This window comes from Marmota flaviventris, chromosome 10 (genome assembly GCF_047511675.1).
Source record: "Marmota flaviventris isolate mMarFla1 chromosome 10, mMarFla1.hap1, whole genome shotgun sequence".
NCBI classification, from domain to species: domain Eukaryota; kingdom Metazoa; phylum Chordata; class Mammalia; order Rodentia; family Sciuridae; genus Marmota; species Marmota flaviventris.
The window spans coordinates 118,208,719-118,225,825 of record NC_092507.1 but is presented as its reverse complement, the minus strand read 5'-3'; positions in this window follow the sequence as shown (position 1 = coordinate 118,225,825).

Sequence of the window (17,107 nt, the reverse complement as noted above, 5' to 3'; positions counted from 1 at the left end):
AGTTGTATCAAAAGAATAATCTAGGGGTTGGGGCTGTAGCTCAATGGTAGAGTGCTTACCTGGCACTAGGTTTGTTCCTCAGCACCACATAAAAATAAAGTAAAGGTTTAAAAAATAATAATCTAATTTGTACTTTATTATTATTATTATTATTATTATTATTATTATTATTATTATTATTATTATTTTGGCACTGGGGATTGAACCCAGGGATACTTAACTACTAAGCACATCCCTAACCCTTTCTATTTTTATTTTGTGACAGGGTCTTGATAAGTTGCTTAAGGCCTTACTGAGTTGCTGAGGCTGCCCTCAAATTTGAAATCCTCCTGCCTCAGCACCCAAGTTGCTGGGATTACAGGCAATGTGCCACCACACCCAGCTGATGGTTCTGTATTCTGATATATGGTATATGGGTTTTGGCACACAAGTATGCACTTACCAAAATTCATCAAATGGTACACTTAAAATTTGTGCATCTCATTAGATGTAATTTTTCTCTTAAATTATAAACAACTGTTGAACTCTAGTTAATGATGTGCATAAAGAAAGGCTTAGCCGTGAAGTATGCTGATTCTACAACTCTGAAATGCATCAAAAATTAAAAGTAGTGAATAGATTAGTGAATAGATGGACAGATGGACAGATGATTATGTGAGAAAACAAATAGAAAATGCTATTATAGAATTTAGGGAAGGGGCTGGGGATATAGGGTAGAGTGCTTGCCTTGCATGCACAAGGTTCTGGGTTCAATCCCCAGCCCCCCCCCCAAAAAAAGAAAGAAAGAAAGAAAGAATTTAGGGAATGGGCTCACAATCCCCATTATCAAAAAAACAAACAGTGGTTGGGGCTGGGGCTCAGTGGTGGAGCACTTGCCTGGCATGTATGAGGCACTGGGTTTGATCCTCATCACCACATAAAAATGAATAAGACAAAAGTATTGTATCTATCTACAACTAAAAAATAGTAAACAAACAAACAAACAAAAAATCCTATGTCTTCTCCCCAAAGAAAACCATTGTTTACCATTTCCTGTGTATTCTAGAAATCAATGTCTATATAGCTCAGCATGTAGAATAGATTTGAACTGAATATATTTTATATATTTTTTTTATTCTTTTTCTAATGTATTCAATGGTAGTATATTAGTTTCCTGTCACTGCTGTAATAAATTACTTCAAACCTAGTAGCACAACATAAATTTATCTTACAATTCTGTAGATTATAGATCAGAAATCAGAACAGAGGGCTGGGGTTGTGGCTCAGCGGAAGAGGGTTCACCTAGCATGTGCGAGGCCCTGGGTTTGATCCTCAGCACCACATAAAAATAAATAAAATAAAGGTATTGTGTTCATCTACAACCAAAAAAAATAAATATTAAAAAAAGAAGAAAGAAATTTGAATAGATGTCATTGGTCTAAAATCAAAGTGTCCCTTTTGGAGGTTTAGCGAGAACCTGTTTCCTGGTGGGTTCCAGTTTCCTGGGGTCCTCCTTCCTCCATCTTCAAAGCCAACAACATTGCATCTCTGTCCACTCTCTATTTTTCACCCCTTATCCATTCTCCTAAAGTCATATCTCCTCCTGGCCCGCCTGCCTCCCTCTCCCACTCTTGTGGTTGTTTTGGTAGTGGGAATTGAGCCCAGGGGCACTTTACCACTGAGACACATCTCCAGTCCATTTATTTTTTTATTTAGAGACAGGGGCTCACTGAATTACTTACTGCCTCGCTTTTGCTGAGGTTGGCCTTGAACTCTCAATCCTCCTGCCTCAGCCTTCTGAGCCACTGGGATCATAGGTGTGCATCACCCCGCTTGGCTAATGACTAATATTTTTAATACTGCGCTAAATATCCTTAATTTGTAGGAAGAGGTATTTGTGACTCTAAGCTAAACTCAGCAACATAACTGTTTATTTTGAAAACCAGCTAGAGGCATCACAGTACCTGATCTCAAAAAGCCCTACAGGTAGTACAATCCACAATAGCTAAGCTACAGATCCAGCCTAGATGTCCATCAACAGATGAATGAATAGAAAATTGTGGTACATATACACATGGAATATTACTCAGTCATAAAGAAGAATGACTTTATGACATTTGCCAGTAAATGGATGGATTTGAAGATTCTCACACTAAGTGAAATAAGCCAGTTTGAAAAACCCAAAGGTTTTTGTTTTTGCTGATATGTAAAAGCTAAGCCACAATAAAGGGGAAGAGTGAGAAGAGAAGTAGGTTAAGCAGATTAGACAAAGGGGAATGAAAGGAAGGGAGGAGTATAGGAATAGGAAAGACAGTAGAATATAGCTAACATAATTTTCCAATGTATACACTCACTTAGATAAAGTGAATCCCACTATCATGCCCATCCACAAGAGTGGGGTCCTAAGTAGAATAAGATATATTCCATGCTTGTAATTTTATCAAAATGGATTCTACTGGCATGTATAACTAAGAAGAATCAATAAAAAATAAATACGAACTAAAAAATAAAAAGTCCTACAAGGCTATAGTAACCCAAACAGCATAGTATTGGTATAAAAGCCAACACAGACCAAATGAACAGAATAGAGATCTGTCCATGCATCTATAGTCAACTGATCATTGACAAAGACCCCCAAATCAGATTTTGGAAAAAAGAATATTCTCTTCAATAAGCATTGTTAGTAAAACTAGATGTTCATGGAAAAATGAAAGCAGAGCCCTATCTCTTACCACACACAAAAATAAACTCAAAAAGTGAGACCTGAACTATGAAACTATAGAAGAAAACATGGGAAACACTTCAGGACCTCACTACAGACAATGATGTTTGAGGAAGATCCTGGAAGCACAAGTAATAAAGCAAAAACAGACAAATGGGATAACAGCAAACCAAGAAAGTTCTCCACAGCAATGAGTGATAAGACAACCCGCAAAAGGAGAGAAATAATCTCAATCTATGCAGCTGACAAGGTATTAATATCCAGAACACGGAGTGTAAAAAAATAACAACAACAACAAAATGATCCAATTAAACCAGGCAAATGATCTGATTGGACATTTCTCAAAAGAAAACATAAAAATGGCCAAAAAGTATATGAAGACACGCTCAACATCATCTGGGAAATGCAAGTCAAGACCACAATGTATTTTCTCTAAAAACAATAGCCATTCTGCCTGGGGTGAGAGAGCCACCAGGTAGAAGGGCCATTATGAAAAGGAGAAAAGAGCCCATGCTGGCAGGATGCAGAGACGGGAGGACACTGTGCAGGGGTCACGGGGACGGGAATCAGTGCAGCTGTTTTGGAAAACAGTACAAAGTTTCCTCCAAAAATTAAGAACAGAACTACCATATGATCCAGTTATCTCACTACTGGTTGTATATCCCAAGGGAATGAAATAGTTGAATCAGAAAGATACTGGCACTCCATGGTTATTGCAGTGCTCTTCCTGTGAGGTCCTTGCTTAGCATCTGGACGGCCATCTTTAAGTGACAGTCGCCATCTTAAGAAAAAGTTTAGCGTCACCCCCCAAGGGCCTGTCTGAGAGAGGCTCACCACCCTCACACCAACCCCACCCTTACCTGCCCACACTAGGACCCACCCGGCTCCAATCCCTGAGCCTCCTCCATAAAAGCCTGGAACCCCAAGCCTGTGTTGCCCCTGTCTCCTGGAGAGAGGTGGCCTTTATTTGTCAGCACTGACAAACTCTCGCGTGTCTCTCCTCCTGGTCTCCAGCTCTCATTTCTTGCTCGCCCATCTCCCAGTTCCTCACTTTCCTTTCAATTCCCAACAGCCAAAATCCAGAGTCCACTGAGGTGACTGATGATTTTTATAAAACGACAGAGACATTATTTGCTTTCATTCTCATTGTGCATTTGGTAGAGTTTCCAGGCTACATGGCATATGATATCACAAGGGATTGGAAGCAGATGAGAAAATCCAGTATTTTCTAATAAACCAGACATTAAAAAGATTTGTAAAATTGTGTTCTTACAAATTGCATTTAGTTTTTGATAATAGAGTTATTTTTATTAAAAATATTTTGCATTAACATGTCATGGGTTTATTATTATTATTATTATTATTTTAAATTTGTTTTAGTTGTAGATGGACACAATACCTTTATTTTATTTATTTTTATCTGGTGCTGAGGTTCGAACCCAGGGCCTCAGATGTACTAGGCAAGCGCTCTACCACTGAGCTACACCCCAGCCCTATTATTATTATTATTATTATATATTTATTTTTTAGTTATAGGTGGACACAATATCTTTATTTTTATGTGGTGCTGAGGATCAAACCCAGTGCCTCAGGCATGCTAGGTGAGTGCTCTACCTCTGAGCCAAAATCTCAGCTCCCATGGATTTATTATTTTAAAAATGTTTTATTTTATATTATTGCTTTAGATTAATATATAAATATATTATTTATAGTAATATAAATATGTTTATTATTTAAGTTCAATAGAAATAACAAAATGTAATAATATATAAACATAACAAAATAAAAATGTTAAATAAAGCATAATTCAATGATATAAAATTATTATATGTAATATAGAATAATTTTAAATATTTTTTAGTTGTCATTGGATCTTTATTTTATTTATTTATAGGTGGTGTTGAGAATCAAACTCAGTGCCCCACACATGCTAGGCAAGGGCTCCACCACTGAGCCACAGCCACAGCCCAGAATAATGTATTTTAATACTATGTATTATTCAATATGATTATATTAATATGCTTATTATTTATATTCAATATAAATTCATTTAATGTTCCAATCTCTAACAAGGCATGTGTTGATCAATATAATCCACATAGACAAGAGCTCTTTGGGATCTTCCATGATGTTTAAAATCGTGAAGAGACCAAAATCTCGAAGTGTTGGTGAGCGTAGTGAGAGGAGGGGAGAGATTGTGGGAGGAGGGAAGCCTTACTGATAGGGTGACATTTGGGCAGAGACCTGAAAGAAGACGAGGAATAAGTCAGATAAATTTCTGGGCGTAGAGCATCTCGGCCAAGGGAAGAACGGGTACAAAAGCCAGGAGGTAGAAAAGTGCTAGAATTCTGCAAGAAAAAGAGGTCAATAGGGTTGCAAAGATGTGAGTGTGAGAAGGAGAACGAGGTAAGATCAGCGAGGTGGAGAGGACGGGAGATCCTGTGTAGGGTATTCAGGAACTTTGGCTTTTACTGAGTGAAGTAGGAGGATACTGGAATGTTGGGAGATTAGAAGGAAGAGTGCTGTTATCAGAAAAAAAAAACTTTTTATTAATATGATTCTAGCTGCCATGCTGCGAATAGATTACACATAGGCAAAGAAGGAGGAAGAAACTAGTGGGCTGAGTTTTTTTGTTTTGCTTTTTTGTCCTGGGACTTGAACTCAGGGATGCTTTACCACTCAGCTGCATTTTATTGTTCATCTTGACACAGGGTCTCACTAAGTTTCTGAGGGTGGCCTCCAACTTGTGATCCTCCTGCCTCAGCCTCCCAAGTCACTGGGATTACAGGTGTGCACCACTGACTGTGGGGTGGCTATTTCATTCATCTAGGCAAAAGATGATGGTGGCTTGGAACATCTGGTAGCTTCAGAGTAGCACAAAATATTTGATTTATATTTAGAAGTTATAGCTCTGAAGATTCAGTGATGGATGGATATAATACATGAGAGAAGAAGAAGTGAATGAGGGGCTGGGGTTGTGGCTCAGCAGTGGAGCGCTTGCCTTGCACGTGCGAGGCACTGGGTTTGATCCTCAGCACTACAGAAAAATAAATAAATAAAATAAAGGTATTGTGTCCATCTACAACAAACTAAAGTTAAAAAAAAAAAAGAAGACAGAACACCTGGAATATTGGAGGTTTCACTTACTACTAAGTGGAGGGTCTTGTAGTAAATACCAGAAGATGGCCAGTAAAGATGCCACATACAGGACAAATCATATTGTCATATTCTGTGCATATATGTATATATAACAACAAGTCCCACCATTGTGACCACTGTGTGCAATTGTAGTGCACCTTAAAAAATGTGGGAAAAAAGATGTCAGATTTATTATGGCAGCTGTTACTGTGACTACCGTGTGGTTAAAGTTGTGATAATCCGTTGTTGTCTACTACAATAACGTGGTTTCTGTTCGGTCAGACAAGTGCACTTGATAGTATACCAGCCATCACATCTCCATCACTGAGTCCCAACAAACCCGCCATCCCCGGGTTTGACGGTGGTGCTAATCTCTGCAATTTTACCAGGACAAGTGCTGGTTTGGTAGATTAGGACTGCAGCCTCTTGGCCCTTCTACCACAATGGCTCTTTATACTCACTAAGTGTATATTTTCCAAGTAAGCCCTCAGCAGTGGGTGTAAAACCACAGGGTGGATCCGTGAGCCCAGGGGACCCACTGTGACACAGACTTGGGTTGGAATCGCACTTTCCTTACCACCTGGAATCCCTGTGCCCCACTGGACTCAGACAACCAGAGGCTATCTCACGTCCCATGGTATCATGTTCGCTCAGACTTGGCATGTGATAAATCTCAAAAGGTCTGGGCATCTCCTCCTTTCCAGTTATCCTAATAAATGAATAAAGGTCCCTTTGGGAAGGATCAAGGAAAACTTGTCAGAAATACTTGTGTGATGGCTAGGTGCAGTGGTGCGTGTCTATAATCTCTTGGGAGGCTGAGGCAAGAGGATGCCAAATTCAAGGCCAGCCTCAGCAATTTAGTAGGACTCTGTCTCTAAATGAAAGACAAAATGATTGGGGATGGAGTCGGATGCGTGGCACATGCCTGTAATCCCTGCAGCTCTGGAAGCTGAGGTAGGAGGATCACGAGTTGAAACTAGCCTCAGCGACTTAGCTTGCAAAACCCTGTCTCTAAATAAAATATATATTTAATAAAAAGGCTGAGGATGTTGCTCAGTGGTTAAGCACTCCGGATTCAATCCCTGGTTACCACCCCCCAAAAAAATAAAAAGAAAGAAAAATGCTTATGAAGGTATTGCAGGGTTTTTCCTCAGGGAACTTTGTCTTCCCGTAAATTGATGGACTTAATCTATAAAGTGACTTAGATATAGAGACAAGGTGAGGGATCATGATTTTCCATCCTAGAGACTTCTGCTTACAGTTTGTGATTTAAAAAATTTTTTTTAGTTGTTGATAGACCTTTATTTATTTATACTTGGTGCTGAGTATCGAAGCCAGTGCCTCACACATGCCAGGCAAGTGGTAACTGAGCCCCAGCCCCAGCCCAGTTTGTGATTTTTTTTTAAATCTACAAGTGACATCTTGATATATGAAGGCTGAAATACACGTTTATTGATCTTGTCCCTTTAAACTTTCTTACCTATGAGCCTTCATCACAGATCCCTGTACTAAGGCACCCTGTTTGTTATTCTGGCTTAGTTGTCCATTATGATAATTCTGTTTATTTTGCTTCTGATGATTAAGGGGCCTGCCTGGATTCTGACTTTCTGAAATTTCAGCATCCCAATTGACACTGAGAACCCCAGTTTCATGGAAGTATATCCTACTGTCGATCCTAGATTATGGATGACAGCAATCACTGAATTTCTCAGAAACACTGGTGTCCTCTTTACTAGTACATTTATTTATTTTTCTAATACATTTATTTATTTTTTTAAAGAGAGAGAGAATTTTTAATATTTATTTTTTAGTTATCAGCGGACACAGCATCTTTGTTTGTATGTGGTGCTGAGGATCGAACCCGGGCCGCACGCATGCCAGGCAAGCGCGCTACCGCTTGAGCCACATCCCCAGCCCCTTTACTAGTACATTTCTTATTGCATTAGCAAAGGCACACTGGGCCCTTAGGAGAACAGTCAGGTGGTAGATCCTCTGGGTCTCACATCATAAATCCATTCTAAAATCCACAAACCTTTTGTCTTTCAATATCATGTCAAGACAATTTGGGCATTTCTGCCTTACCACCTGAAGTCTATTATTGAGTCAAGCTTCAAAGATCCATCTTCTGGATTAGTACTAGTTCCAAATATCCTTGCCAGGACATCGAGCCCCAAAACATAGATGAGTACTTCCAATCAATAAAGTCTCCTCTAGCTGGGCAAGTTGGCACATACCTGTAATCCCAGTGGCTTGGGAGGCTCAGGTAGGAAGATTGCAAGTTCAAAGCCAGCCTTGGAAACTTAGAGAGGCACTAAGCAACTCAGTGAGACCCTGTCTCTAAACAAAATACAAAAAAGGGCTGGGGATGTGGCTCAGTGGGTAAGTACGCCTGAGTTCAATCGTTGGTACTAAATAAATAAATAGATAGATAAACAACAAATAATAAAGTCTCCTCTATCCATCCTCGTGTTCCACAGCTTCCTGCTATTCCAGATTCACTCCATGTGTTCTCCCAGCTCCAACTGGCTCATATTAGCCAGGGCATGCAATTCTCTTGATACATACCTATTTCTTCCTGTAGTGGGAACTGCTTATCTGTACTTGAATTTATGGAAGACTAACCCTGGAGAAAAAAGGGGTGGCAGGGTGGTATTTGATAAAGACAAGTAACATTTTCTTAGACATCTTTCTCATCTGAGATCTTTGCAGGGCCTCTATGCAAGGGCAGGCTGCTTTTCTCTAGCAAAGAAAGGGTTATTTTTGCTGACCTGGAGTGTTAAGAAGAAGGTAAAATTTCAAGATTGGGTTCATGCACAAAACATCCCATTCCGGGTCTTGCTCTTCCTGACAAGGTCTTAACGTTGATAAAGGAAAACTGTTGAACTGTTCATTCAGTTTCTTTTGCAGGTCTGCCATCCATTAATCAGATCCCATCTTTACTATTCAATGAGTCTTCTTTATTTTTTGGTACTAGGGATTGAACTCAGGCCCCCACTTTTTTTTTTTTTTTTTTTTTTTTTGATACAGGATCTCACTAAGTTGCTGAGGGTCTTGCTAAGTTGCTGAGACTGATCTTGAACTTGCGATCCTCTTGCCTCAGCCTCCAGAGTTGCTGGGATTATACTTATGCACCACGGTGCCTGGAGAGAAGCTTCTTAAACATTGCATTAGAGACTCTTTGGCTTTCACAGCATCCGTTGAGTTTACAGGTGGCTGACCTGATCTTATAATTTTTTTTTCAAGGCTTTCAAAGCAATTAACAAAAGTTAGTCAACCCCTGTTATTGCCTCCATATTATTTAAAGGTCATAGCTATTATATATCTCTATACTTCACCTTCACTGGAATTCCAATTCACCACAGGTGAGTTATTTGATGCTATCATATACCAAGAATTATTAAAATCCCCATTCCCCTTCTTTGGCATCAAACTAAAGAGTGAGTCAGGGGGCCACCAGGATTGTGGCTCAGTGGCAGAGCACTTGCCTAGCATGTGTGAGGTGCTGGGTTCAATTCCTGGCACCACATAAAAATAAACAAATACAATAAAGGCATTGTGTCCATCTGCAACTAAAAAAAATTAAGGAAAAAAAAAAAAGAGTGAGTTAGTTCCAAATCCCCTCCTGAGTCTACATTGTAGTTTGGAATTAATTGTTTTAGCCAGATTCTTCCAAAAGCAAAAACTGAATCAAAGGCTTACATATAGAGGTTTATTTAGGAACGTGATCCATAAAACATATATACAGAAGAAGGGTTGGTGGGGGGTGCAGGGAATAAGAAAAAGGTGATGTAAAGATAGGTCAGTGAGTCGACCACCATTATAGGTGACTGGTGCTCTGTCCCACAGAATTTTTTGGGGAACTAATATGAAATGCATCCCAGAATCATCAACCAAGAGGAATAAAAAGGGGAAATTTTATCTTTTGACTTCTGAGCCCCATCGGTCAAAAGTGGCCCCCGCATTGTTAACTCTCCTGTGCGTCCATGTTGCCTGTGCAGGAGTCTTTGAAGGTTCTTGCAAAGTCCCAGAGTAGGAAATAGTACATAATGCAGATTCTAAGGGGAGACACTGTCAGGTTATTCTGATCAGCCTGGTCAACTTAGTGAAATCCTGTCTCAAAATAAAGTTTAAAGAGGGTCAACGATATAGTGCAGTGGCAGAGTGCCCTGGAGTTCAACCTTAGAGGCTGAATAGACAACAGACTGGGTTGTGATGAGGCCTAACCCGAGTTACCTCCCCTTAGATAGAAGAGGATGGCAGGTGGTACTTGATAAAGACAGGTAACATTTTGGGACACCTTTCTCTGTGAGATCTTTGCAGGGTCTCCCTGCAAGGGGAGGATGTTTTCTTCCATCAAGGGACAGGGGTTTCTTCTGCTGACCTGGAAATGGGACCTAGCAATCTGCTTTTTAACAAGCCCTCGGGGTAATTCTAAAGAACACCAAAGTTGGACATGCATGGATCTAGGGGTCCAAGGAAGAAAAAAAAACAGTGCCTGTGGAACACCCTCATGACAATGTTTCCGAGGGACCTGCACAGACGGCTCAGGACAGGGAAGATGGCGGTGCGCTGAGGCAGACCCCTGGCGGTGGGTGCTCTTCCTGCCCTCCCCTCAGGGAGACTGTGATCTCATGGATTCCTGCTCCTTCTTATGAGAATAAGTCATCCCCAAGGCTGCAGATTTGCCACTTCTTTCTCTCCAGGCCCTGACTCCTTTTTCAGTTCTAGGACTTCTGGTTGCTCTGAGACTGAGAGAGAGGCCTAGAGCAAAGTTCTAAGAGAAGCCGGGGTCCCCCCTGCTCCCCCCCTGTCTCCTGGAACTGATTGCTGGAAATCCTGGTCCTCCCAGCCCTCTACCTCCAGCCAGATCCTCAGGGACCAAGTCTAAAATACTGCCCTCCCACGCCCTTTGCTTTGGATTTCTCTGACACAAAGGTTTGGTTTTCCCATCCCAATATTAGCTTTTTGTCACTGAATGAAACAGTTCCCCAAGGACGGGAGTGCACTGCTCAAGCGCACCCTGCCACTGCCCCCCCAACCCCCCCTACCCCATGAGACAAGCCAACTCTCCTCCTGGGCAGGTCCTTCCCTCCTTGCACTGAAACCCACATCTCGGTGATTGGATGAGGACCACGGGGTTATCCAGGTATCACAAGTGAGATCCTCCTAAACCAGACAGTTGGAATCCAAAGAACCAAGCAGTAAATTTTCTGACACAGTCAGTTGAGGGGTAAAGGACCACTAAACTGTCAAGCTGAACACCTACAAAAAGTCTGAAGATGGGTAGTTTTATTTGCTTTTTAAAAATGATGTTGCCAGGTGCGGTGGTGCATGCCTATAACCCCAGATGCTCGGAGGCTGAGGCAGGAGGATCGCTAGTTCAAAGCCAACCTCAGCAATTTAGTTCGGCCCTAACTCGGAGATCCTGTCTCTAATAAAATTTTGAAAAGGGCTAGCGATGTGGCTCTGTGGTTAAGTGTCCCTGGGTTCAATACCTGGTACCTAAATAAATAAATATATATAAAAATTAAAATGATGCATGACACCAGGTGTGGTGGTATACGCCCGTAATCCCAGCAGTTCGGGAGGCTGATGCAGGAGGATCACAAGTTCAAGTCCTGCACTCAGCAACTTAGCACAACCCTAACAACTTATTAAGCCCTGTCTAAAATTAAAAAATAAAAAGAACAGGGGATGCAGCTCAGTGGCAAAACCCCTCCGGGTTCAGTACCCCATACAAAAACAAACAGAAAGAGATGTGTGACACTATAATAAAGAGGTGAAACCATTGTGATCTCAGGTTTGACAGGTTTGTCCTGTTGGCAGGTTGGGCCATGAACACAGGTCCTGGGCTAAGAGGGTGGGCAAGTTCAGACTTTTATTTCGCAGAGGTTTCAAGACTCAGAACTATAAGGGCCCCAGAGTTCCACCAGATCATGGGTTTCCAACTTTGGGGTTCATCAGAATCACTCAGAGGTCTTGTTAAAAAGCAGACCGCTGGGCTCATTCCCAGAGTTTCAGACTCAACGGAACTGGGGCAGAACCCCAGATCTCACAAGCTCCCAAGTATGAGGGCTGCTGCCCCAACTCTGCCTACACACTGAAATTATCTGGAGCTTAAAAAACATCCTGGAACTGGGATTCCTCCCCAGCCTATGAAATCCAAATCTCTGGGGGTAGGTCTAAGCATTGGAATTTTTCCAGAGTTCTTTCCCCAGCTCAGGTGATTCAGATGTGCAGTCAGGGTTGAGGACATTGATTCACAGTCCACCAGGCCGGGCGGTTCGCCTGGGGGAGCGGGTGCTGCTATGTGGGGTCCGTGGGGATCGTCGGCTAAGCCTTTTCAACATTGCCCTGGTAGCGAGAGCAGGTTGCCCCTCGTCCCTCTGGGTCCATGACTCTCCCTGCCAGGGTTCACCCAGCGTCTGGCCTAGCCTCAGGAGGGCTAGCCCCCTCCAGGGAAGTGGGTTTGAGTGAAAAGGCTCTTCCTGGACCTGGCCCCAGGTCGGACTCCTCAGCCTTCCCGAGCTCTTCATGAGCACATTCCACGGTAGAGTCGGGGGTTGTACCCCTGCTTCCCAGCCAAGGGCCCCCTTCTCCAGCCCAGCCGCCAGGTTCCTGTAACCCCTTCCTGTGGTTTCCATCCCAACCCGCCTCTCTACTCTCATTGCCGTCTCACTTGTGATGCTGCAAACTGAACTCAGAGCTCTGGGTGTGTTCAGAGCTGAGAAGAAATGGAATTTGGAAAGCGACACTCAGAACCTGCAGGGGTGTCCAGGCACGCTCAAGGGGGTGAACATGCTTGTTCCCCAAGATATTCTGTGTCCTGCCTGTTCCCAGCCCATCTTCTCGTTTCCCCAGACAGGATCTTCTGGGATTTTTCATCTTCTGACATTTGCAAACAAGTTGGCGGAAGTTTGGTGCAAAGTCAGATCACCAGTTTCCACTGCAGACACGTTTTATTTTTTATTTATTTATTTTTTTAAATTTATTTTTATGTGGTGCTGAGGATCGAACCTAGGGCCTCACACGTGCTAGGCGAGCGCTCTACCACTGAGCCACAACCTCAGCTTCTTATTTTTTTTAAATATATATTTTTAGTTAATAATTGGACACAATATCTTTATTTTATTTTTATGTGGTGCTGAGGATGGAACCCAGGGCCTGCATATGCTAGGCGAGCGCTCTACCGCTGAGCCACAACCCCAGCCCCATTACTGACACATTTTCAAACAATACTATTTATAAAAATTTTAATGAGTTTCACATCAGCATTTTTTGGGGGAGGGGGTGGGGGCAGTTTTGGGGATTGAACCCTGTGGTGCTCTACCACTGATCTGCACCCCCAGCCCTACTTATTTATTTATTGGTACCAGGGATTGAACCCAGGGGCACTTAACCTCAGAGCCATATCCCCAGTCCTTTTATTTTTTATTTATTTATTTTTTATTGAGACAGGGTCCCACTAAGTTGCTGAGGCTGATTTTGAACTTGCAATCCTTCTGCCTCAGGCTCCTGAGCTGCTGGAGATTACAGTCCTGTGCCACTGCATTCAGCTGCCCTTTTTATTTTTGGAGACAGAGTCTGTCTAAGTTGCCCAGGCTGGCCTTGAACTTGTGCTCCTCCTGCCTCAGCCTCCCAAGCAGCTCTTTTCTCCTGTTCTTGATGGTTTTCCATTGCTGTGTAGTCAGGGCATAGAACAGTACCTGGCACATAGCTGGTGCTCAATAGATATTTGCTGCATATTTAAATGATTAATAAAGTAAGTATTTAGAGTGGGAAGGATAATATGATGAGTAAACTTACCTAAGAAAAGAAGATAAAGGCAAGACAGCTAGCCAGAGAGCACGGCACAGCCAAGGGTGCGAGACATACTTCTTTCCCCTCAGCCCCCGCCCCGCCCTGGCCTGGGCGGCTGTTGTTGGGCCTCAAGCTTAGGATGAAGGTGGTAGGAGAAAGACAGGAACAGTGACTTTGCTCACTGCCAGGCGGCCGTTGCCTCGGTGTGGCTGGGCCTGGAAGAGAAGACAGGAGGAAACGGAACCCAGTGGGAAGGGCAGGTGAGGCCCCCCAGCTCTGAACACGCCCAGAGCTCTGGGTGCAGTTAGCAGCACCCCAACTGAGATGGGCAATGAGAGCAGGGAGGCGGGTGGGGACCGAAACTGCAGGAGAGTGTTAAATCCCCGGATCTAGATGGGACTCTGCTCACACCCAGGGCTGCTTTGCCTGGGTGGAGCCAAGGTTGCACACCTCACCTCAGGAGCTGTGCACCTGCTGTCCCCTCTGCCTGGGATGCCCTCTCCCCTAAGTCATGCGATCCCCTCCCTCACTTCTTCCCGTCTCTCCTGAACCCTTTCCTTTCACACATCTAATAGCACCACGGTCACTCTGTCCTCTGGCCCAAGTTACTTCCTTCATCGTCTGTATCTATCCGTGTGACCTTGCGTATGGAGCTCAAAAGCTATGAAAGTGCAGTTGTGGCTCAGTGGTAGAGCACTTGCTTAGCATGTGTGAGGCACTGGGTTCGATCCTCAGCACCTCATGAAAATAAATAAATAAAATAAAAGTATTGTGTTCATCTACAACTAAAAATCTTATTTTAAAAAAAGCTATTAAAGGAAAAACTGAATGGTTATGGTTTTGCTGAGTGGCATTAAGATCTATAGCTCTCAGCCAGGCATGATAGCGCACGCCTGTAATTCCAGCAGTTTGGGAGGCTGAGGCAGGAGGATCTCAAGTTCAAAGCCAGCCTCAGCAAAAGCAAGGCATTAAGCAACTCAGGGAGACCCTGTCTCTAAATAAAATACAAAATAGAGCTGGGATGTGGCTCGGTAGTCAAGTGCCCTTGAGTTCAATCCCTGGTACCAAAAGACAAAAACAAACAACAACAACAAAAAGATGTATAGCTCTCATATTCACCTGCCTCTTGGTACCTAGGCAGGGCTGTAGAAGGAAGGCCCCAGAACAGCCAGCCCTGACCCTGGACGGGCGCTAGAGGAGGCTAAGTTCTCCATGTACCCTGGCTCCTTCTGATCCCTCTTTGGCAGCTGTGAGCTACTCAGAGGGACCAGTTCTTGGCAGATCTGAAGGAACAGCCAGGCATAGAGGTGCACGCCTGTAATCACAGCAATTCTGGAGGCTGAGGTAGGAGGATCACAAGTCGAAGGCCAGCCTGGGTACCTTAGCAAGTCCCTGCCTTAAAATAAAAAATAAAATAAGGGTCATAGGGAAACATGTATTTTTGGAATCAATCCCTAGTTACACATGCGTGTGTGTGCACACACACAAGCACACACACATACACTTGAAGAAATCATCTCACCCACATCATCCTGTTTCCTCCAGCCCTGCTGGACCAGGGTCCCTCACCAGATCCAGAAGAGAACTGTTGTGGGTTAGATATGAGGTGTCCCCTCATATAAGTTACGAGAGCCTTAACCTCTTCATACCGCTATTACCCTTAGGGATTAACTAGGTGTAACTGTAGGAGGCAAGTAGAGTATGGCTGCAGGAGCTGGGTGCTTAGGGGCATGGCTTTGGGGTGTACATTTGTCCTAGGAGAGTGGGGAGGTCTTCTTCTGCCTGGCTCCCCGTAGGCTGCAGTCACACCATGCATCTAGAAGCAAGATCTTTGTCCCCTGCTGCTCCTCCTGCTTTTCCTCTGAAGGAGGCCCAGTTAGGCATCTGAGAGCTAATTGAACATGCTCCTTTTCATGTTCAAAACTAAGGACAGTGGTGCACGCCTCTAATACCAGAGGCTGAGGAGGCTGAGGCAGGAGGATCGAAAGTTCAAGGCTGGCCTCAGCATCTTAGCAAGGCTGTAAGCAACTTACCAGGATCCTGTCTCAGAATGGAAAATCAAAAAGGCTTGGGGCTGAGGATGTGGCTCAAGCGGTAGCGCGCTCGCCTGGCATGTGTGCGACCCGGGTTCGATCCTCGGCACCACGTACAAACAAAGATGTCGTGTCTGCCGAAAACTAAAAAATAAATATTAAAATTCTCTCTCTCTCTAAAAAAAAATAAGTAAATAAGATGTCCTTTTAAAAAAAAAAAAAAAAAGGCTGGGGATGTGGTTCTGTAGTTAAGCGCCCCTGGATTCCATCCTAGTACCAAAAAAAGAAAAGAAAAAAAAAGGACTGAGGCCCCGTTGTCCTGTTGTCCTATGCCTCAGAAAGTTCTCACAGTTCTGAGGCCAGCAGCAGGAGGAACGGGAGGGGAGAAAAGGCACAGCCACACCGTTTGCCATTCACTCACATGTTTCCTATAACAGAGTGATCACCACGTCTTATGCTACGGGAAAGCGAGCACACAGCCTGTGTTTTGGGGCATTAACCTGCACACCAACGCCTAAGAGGTTAGTATTACTGTCTCCACATAACAGAAGAGAAAACCGAGGTTCTAACAATGGGTCCAAAATCTCCTGGGGCCAGAGTTGGAACTCTGACTGGCTCTGACTATGTCCTCTCATTCGGGGTTAGGCTCTTACTTTCCTGCCTTTCAAAACTGGTCAGGAACTAACTGCAGATTCCCAACAGGAAAGGCCACTTCTGAGCACTGAAACAGGGCTTCTGGGCCTTAGAAATTGAGTCTACAACTGTGCGTGTGTGTGTGTGTGTGTGTGTGTGTGTGTGTTCCTGGGTATTGAACATAGGAGCACTCTACCACTGAGCTACATCCCCAAGCTCCCATTCCTTCTTTAAAATTTTGAGACAGGGTCTCATTATGTTGCCCAGGCTGGCCTCAATCTTTTGATCCTCCTGCCTCAGCCTCCCAAGTTGCAGGAATTATACTTGTGCACCTCTGCTCCTGGTTTTGAGTCTACACCTTGTACATCCTGAAAACAGAGCATAGGCCTGGCATGGTCATACATGCTTGTAATCCCAGTGACTTGGGAGGCTGAGGCAGGAGGATCCCAAGTTCAAGTCCAGCCTTAGCAACTTAGTAAGACCCTGTCCCCCACCCCCACCCCCCAAAAAAAAGGACTGGGGACATGGCTCAGTGGTAGGGCATGCCTGAGTTCAACCCCCAGTACTAAAACAAAACAAAACACAGCATGGTTGTATTCTGTTTGGTGGGAACATTACCCTAGCACTTAGCACCACACCTGGCCCATAACAAGAATTCAAATGGAATGCGCTAAATGAATAAATAGAACGGAAAAAAATGGGTTTGCAATGACTGCCTTCTTACAAACTTTTCTCCCCAAGGTACTGTCATTTTTATTTTACAGATGAAGGAAAACTTTTTCTTTTTTGAACTGAGGATTTA